Source organism: Colias philodice, chromosome 9 (assembly GCF_061535455.1).
Source record: "Colias philodice isolate Cphi_HAF_F1 chromosome 9, ilColPhil1 Martin Lab GWU primary, whole genome shotgun sequence".
Taxonomy (NCBI): domain Eukaryota; kingdom Metazoa; phylum Arthropoda; class Insecta; order Lepidoptera; family Pieridae; genus Colias; species Colias philodice.
The window spans coordinates 8,937,672-8,944,805 of NC_143094.1; the positions used below are offsets into that span (position 1 = coordinate 8,937,672).

At 32.6% G+C, this 7,134-nt stretch overlaps 1 long non-coding RNA gene across 1 annotated transcript; it reads left to right on the plus strand.

Moving 5' to 3' along the window:
* The first annotated feature begins 2,803 nt into the window (after positions 1-2,803).
* Positions 2,804-4,028, plus strand: LOC149486005 (uncharacterized). The gene is made up of 3 exons (XR_016316088.1): positions 2,804-3,208; positions 3,317-3,396; positions 3,471-4,028. It is a non-coding gene; the product is annotated as an uncharacterized LOC149486005 (long non-coding RNA).
* The last annotated feature ends 3,106 nt before the right edge of the window (positions 4,029-7,134 follow it).

Sequence of the window (7,134 nt, forward strand, 5' to 3'; positions counted from 1 at the left end):
AATTTTATTAGTTTGTTTTAGCAAAGTAGGTACCTATACCTATACGCTTACGTCGCGCGTCGCGTCGTCGAAAACGGTGCGCCCAGAAACAAACATACCTAATTCAGTTACAATCCTTTTTTTGTTCCGTAATTTATTGTATTTATTCTAATACGATTTTTTTTATTCGTCGGCCAGTTCTACTAGGTATAAAAAGATAAAATTGAAATATAATTATTGTAGCGACAGCCATATTATGTTACTATGTTTTCGTAAATATGTTTTTCACCTTCCTGGTTATTTTCACATAATCTTATCTTATATATAAAAATGAATCGCAAAATGTGTTGGTAAGCGCATAACTCGAGAACGGCTGAACCGATTTCGATCATTCTTTTTTTATTATATTCCTTGAAGTACGAGGATGGTTTTTATGTAGAGAAAACGTAAATATTATGTACCACGGGCGAAGCCGGGGCGGACCGCTAGTCTTATATATAAAAATGAATCGCAAAATGTGTTGGTAAGCGCATAACTCGAGAACGGCTGAACCGATTTCGATAATTCTTTTTTTATTATATTCCTTGAAGTACGAGGATGGTTCTTATGTAGAGAAAACGTAAACATGTACCACGGGCGAAGCCGGGGCGGACCGCTAGTCTTATATATAAAAATGAATCGCAAAATGTGTTGGTAAGCGCATAACTCGAGAACGGCTGAACCGATTTCGATAATTCTTTTTTTATTATATTCCTTGAAGTACGAGGATGGTTCTTATGTAGAGAAAACGTAAACATGTACCACGGGCGAAGCCGGGGCGGACCGCTAGTCTTATATATAAAAATGAATCGCAAAATGTGTTGGTAAGCGCATAACTCGAGAACGGCTGAACCGATTTCGATAATTCTTTTTTTATTATATTCCTTGAAGTACGAGGATGGTTCTTATGTAGAGAAAACGTAAACATGTACCACGGGCGAAGCCGGGGCGGACCGCTAGTCTTATATATAAAAATGAATCGCAAAATGTGTTGGTAAGCGCATAACTCGAGAACGGCTGAACCGATTTCGATAATTCTTTTTTTATTATATCCCTTGAAGTACGAGGATGGTTCTTATAGCTAGAGAGCTAGTTAGTTTAGTTTTAGTGCAGTGGCAGTGTAAATGTTGTTGTTGAGGTTATGTAAATTTAACACTTTAGTTAACTACCAAGATATAAAGAAATGAGGATAGGACACAATAACTATTGGTTGAGGTATTTATAAACTCATAATATACTTTTAAAAAAATCACGTTTTAATAAATTTCTAGAATTAAATTAGAACAGCTGATTCAAAATAGCCTAAAAAATCTTAATAATAATAATTACGCTTCACAGCAAGAAGAAATGTACCATATGTACCCGCACAAAGTCGATATTGTGTTGCCTACCGTTCGACTCAATGGCTAGGGTTGTAACTACCTTTAATAATTATTACCAAACTAATAAACCGAGTGATGCGAAATAACCATAATTCTTTTAGAGTTTGATAAAATGATCAGGCAGGTATTTTCTTTAATCCTCTGAATTCTCGGTTACTAAATTGTATCGTTGAAATTATTCTTAATCGCGTAAATTTAATAAATAATCATATGGAAAACACTTTTCATTTGTTTTTTTACTTTCACGCCCAACTACTATACAATAATTACGTTGTTTCGGTATTTTGACGAGAAAACGCAGGAAACATCCGTTGTATCATTTTAGATAGATTGTATATTTTGTATCTGTAGAATTGAAATCAAAGCTATGTATATGTTGTCTCCATTCTTTTCTTATCGGATTGTTGATCCCAATGCGAATGCGTCACTTAAATTTTATAAAAGACAATTAAGAACATCAAAAATAAAGTGATACGTAAATATTTCACAGTGCAATATATTATGTAATTAATAATAATTATATATTTATGAAAAAATAATTACATCAGATTTAATAATAGCAATTGTTTTGAATGTACATAATATGAATAAATGATTACATCATAATAGTAATAATCACAATTGTTTTATTTCCCATTTGTTGCAACCCTAGCATATTTTCATGTAGCAGCAGAAGTACCTACACTGGCGGCGCGGCGGCATCGTGCGACATCAAAGGCATTGCCTTACTAGGTAAGTTTATAATGACTCATTTCTTTTATTATATAATTTACGTTTTACTTTTACAGAATCCGATTCAATGGATTATGAAGACGAGTCACACAACGCCATACGATAGTGATGATGAATGAACATTTCAATAAATGCATGCGTGTTTTTTTATGTTGTTTTGTAATTGTTAATTGTTTCTTAAATAAAGAAATAAACTAAATATTTAAATGATGATTTGTTATTTGCAACACAACTTTATATTTGAGATTCTTTACAAATGTATATTTAGTTTTGTATCATCAAATTTATAAATTTTATTCCATAGTTTTCAAAATTAAATGTAAATGACCATAAAAACATTAATAAAGTAAATCATTGATGTAAGGTCAGGGAACGTAATACATATATACATCTGACCATGTAGAAGCTAAGTCTTGTTGACTGCTGAAGTCTGTAAAGTTTTGTTGTCTGCTGAAGTCTGTACGCAATGAAAATGTCTGCCGTTTCGAAAATAAGTTTTTAAGGTGATGAATTAATTTTTCTAACATTTACGGCCCTTTTTAAACCTTCGTAATTTTTATATTATTAAAGTTGTCGTGATGAAAATTCTTGACAAGAAAGTTCAATAGTAACACAATACGTCTACCGTTTTAGAAACATGATTCCATGATATTTTCTCGATAGAAAAAAAATACAAAGTTCTCATTGTTATTTTTTTTTAATCTCTGGCATCTTCAAAATAACAAACGTAAAGTTACGACTTTTTGGATATTAACTATAAAATATACAACCTATACGTCTACCGTGTTAGAATTTTGAAATATGCGATGGTTTTGAAATAAACAAGAAATACTTGAAATTAGCGCCTGACCAGCCAATATAGCGAGAGCCGCCCTGTACCTTCCTACCCCGATCGCTGCACGAGTCATTCCCGCTACGGCCGTCACACGGGGAACTTGTGTCGCTTGCGCAATCGTAAAAAAGGGTGACAACACGATAAGACAAAATGAGACAAATGGGGACAATAAAGAAAATAAGAAGAAGAAACATAAAGGTTGGAGGAAAAAGAATGCTTACAATTGGAACAAATTAATGAAGTAAGTTGGTTTTATTTTAAATTTGATGATAATTGTATTATAGACGATGTTTGATATGTACCCCTGTTTTAAGTACATAACGAATGTGTAAGATTTTTTCATTTATAGCATAAATAATCTTTTCAGAAATCCGGAATCCAGAAGGAAAATAAACCCACTGATTGTTCACAATGTGAACCCACTCCTTCGTAAGTACCTTTATTCAGTCAAAAATGTATGTTATCAACGCTCTACTGGTTTTATCGCATGATTCCATTTTTAGCAAAAAGCAACAAAGTGCAAAGAAATAAAAAATCATGGTGAACTTAGTGGAAGTATGGTGGACGTAATATGGAATTATGGAACAGGAGCTCGTTGGAGTAGTATTATATTTAAAAAAAATACGAAAACATTTCAAGAATTTCTTAGTAGGTGGTAGATAAGTATGTTGTATAAAGAATTTGATGTTGATATTTATTTCATTTATACTTACTACACCTGTGCGGGAAATTGCTTAGTACTAAAACAGGTTTATATTCATATTTACATAGTAATGTGAGTTTTCATTTCGAAAAATTTTGTGTAAGTATATTAAATTGAGTTCCTGGGTGATCTGGAAACACAATTGGGCCCGGAGGATGGCGCGCGCTGCAGTCACTCCTCCTAATCACATGAACCGATTTGGATGAATATTTGTGTGCACATTTCATTGTTGTGGGATGATTGGTTGATTCGTTTTCACATTAGCTAATATTATGTATTTTTGTTGTTAGAAAGTAAACTTAATTTAATGTTTATTTTTATTATTGGTATAAATAAGCCAGTGTTCGTCTCACATTGCTGTACCTGCCTACCTATCCTACCAGGGCCTAACTTTGTTCTGGCTATTTTATTTTGATTATTTGTAATGAATAATTACAATTATAATAGAGTGCAAAAAATAAATACATGCGTCAATATATTTTGTGTTTTTTTTTAACAATTTTTTTATTTAAAAAAATATCATTCCGACCGCGGCTTTGCCCGCGTGGAATTAGGTTATATCGTGAATCCTGTTTTATCCCACAGAAGTGTTCAGTTCGGATAAAAATTAAAAAGTATCCTATGTGTAAATCCAGGCAATTAGCTATATTTTATCAAAATTGGTAATGTAGTCTTGACGTGATTAAGTAACAACTAACAAAAAAATATACAAATTAACATCCAAAGTTTCGCATCAGTTTTACTGTATTAGCGATATCTTCCACTCTTGACTTTGACTGAGAAGAATTAGGGTTTATAACTTCTTTTGAGAAATAGTACCTTTCATTTCTGGGCATGATGTAATATCTACGTCAGCATCAAATTCTATCTAAATCAATTCAGTAGTCCGCGTAATTAGGTACCATTTCATTTTTTCAGAGTAACAATATTTTTTGTTATTTTAAAGATTATTTATAACCTGTATTATTTTGTAATAAAGTAAACATTACGAAATAATAATAATTAATAATGTCTTAGTAGTTGTTAAAAAGAAGATAATTTTGTGTTTATAAGCAAGAAAATAAAACCAATAAATCAACAATTAAATATATGTATAACAATATTATAACTGTATGACGACTCCATACATGTTTGTCCCGAGTCGGCCAGCGGCAGCGCGGCGAGTATGCAAGAATGACTTCGCGCACACCCGCGTTCGCGATAGCGAGCTATTAGACTCCGCCCGCCAAGCAGTGGATTTTTTTTTGTGTATCGTCTTAAGACCCTAATAAATAAAATATATGAATGGCAGATCTGGTCAAATACTTTCAAAATTGTATTTTTTTCAGCACTTTCATAAGTGTCTGCCAGAATGTTATCCGCGTGATAATGGTCTGCCATTGTTATTTTCCGATAGTAATAATAATCTATTTTCAAATATCAAAATGGCAGACGTGGTCAAATGGTTTCAAAGTTCGCCAAAAATTTCCACCTGTCTTACCTAAGCGCGCGCCCCGTCCACCACTCTGGGCTTAGTGACTCCTCATCTCATGTATAGTAGGTATAGGGGAATCAACACACAAAAATCCAGGTCTGGTCAAATACATACAGGTAGCTTTGCGCTAGCTCTCTAGCTATTACTTCTTATGGAGAGAAAACGTAAACATGTACCACGGGCGAAGCCGGGGCGGACCGCTAGTAAATAATAAAATAATAAATAGTGTATTAGATTTGTTATTGTATCTTGTATACCTACGAATAATTATTCTTACGTCTTGTTGGGAAATGTTCAAATACCTACCTATTGAAATAATTTACTGTTACAAATCATTAGTGTTATTAGTTTTGAGTGAATAGGCATGGATCAGAAATTCAGAATATAATATGCTACTAACTACTCAAATACATACATGTTTACACAACAAACACCACTGACCTCTATAACTATAAGTTATAGAGGTCAGTGACCGTCAGTGACAAACACTATGGATACCTACGCTCGCGAATGCAAATTCGGTGATTTACTAATTATTGATACCTAGTCATTGAATTCGTTTTGAAATAGCCTGTACTTTGTAATTTTTAGTGTTATAGACATTTATAAAATGTGGTGCTCATTTTTTTGTAATAAATCATCCCGAACGCTATTGTATTTTCGTTGTTTTATTTCAAGTGAACACCTATACAATTTTGTCACGAGCCGCCTCTGGCCTCTGGGTGAAATAAACAAGTCAAATGATTTTTGTTCTAATTGTATTTTGGTAGTAGTTTGTTTAGAATTTACATTACCATTGTTTAATTTTTATTTTGTATTTGCAGTAAAATAAAAAGATGAAAAACTTCATTAGGTATATTGTACGACACCTCACTCTGAATCGCGCTAGCGAAATTTTTTCGTTACAGAGCACATATACAACTTTCGGACAATCTTCATTGAGGCCGGCCGGCAAATCGAGTATGTCGAGAAACTTCACTTATTCGATGGAGGTATTCTACCTTCCTTCCTCCACAGTTGTGGGACCCCGACGTGCATTGAACACGCAGCTTTCTGATACTAGTAGCTAAAATCAAAACCACAGATATGTCTGTGATCAAAACCATAATAATATTTTTACCTATTATTTTACTAAAAGTCGAGTGCATCGAAATCGTAAATATGTTTTTCACCTTCCTGGTTTTTTTTCCATAGTAAATAGTGTTTTTGATTTGTTGTTGTATGAATAATTATTCTTACTTGTTGGTTATGAAATGTATTTTGAAATAATTTACTTTTACAAATCATTAGTGATATTAGTTTTGAGTGAAAATGCTTGGATCAGCATAATATCATATTTGCTACTTCAAATACATGTTTTGATAAAAAAAAAACAATAGTGTAATGTAGGTAATAAAATAAAACTGCGTTTTATTGTAGGTAATCAATTTTGACATTATTTATTTCCCAAAATTACAATAAAATAGTTTACGCCAACAAATATAACTTTTATTTTTATAACAATCCTACTTCCTACTAATGCGAAAGTTCATACATGTTTCAAAAGAAAAACTTTTACTTTTACTATTATTTCAATTTATCCGGTTTAATTAAGACTTAATATTGATACATATGATCATTATAAATACAAATAGGAATTAACAATATAACGAATACGTGGCACAACTAAAATTTTACCGATACCACCCGTGGTCATTCTCCTTTGTGGGTCATTTGTAACAGGATGGCGGTTCTACAGCGAAAAAAGAAAAATGATGGTCAGAACGCTGATACCGGATACCTTAAGATACTGTAATATAAAATATTACTAGATTAGATAAAATATTATAGGTAGTATCTTCACCGTGTGTGACGCGCTTTACATTCACGCCATCTAGAGTTAAATCTTTATCATTTTTGTATACGTCTGTGTGTGTAAACGACCCTGTATGCAATGACAGATGTTAAAACGCATAATTTTACCGAATTGGGTGGATTTTAAGGCAATGAT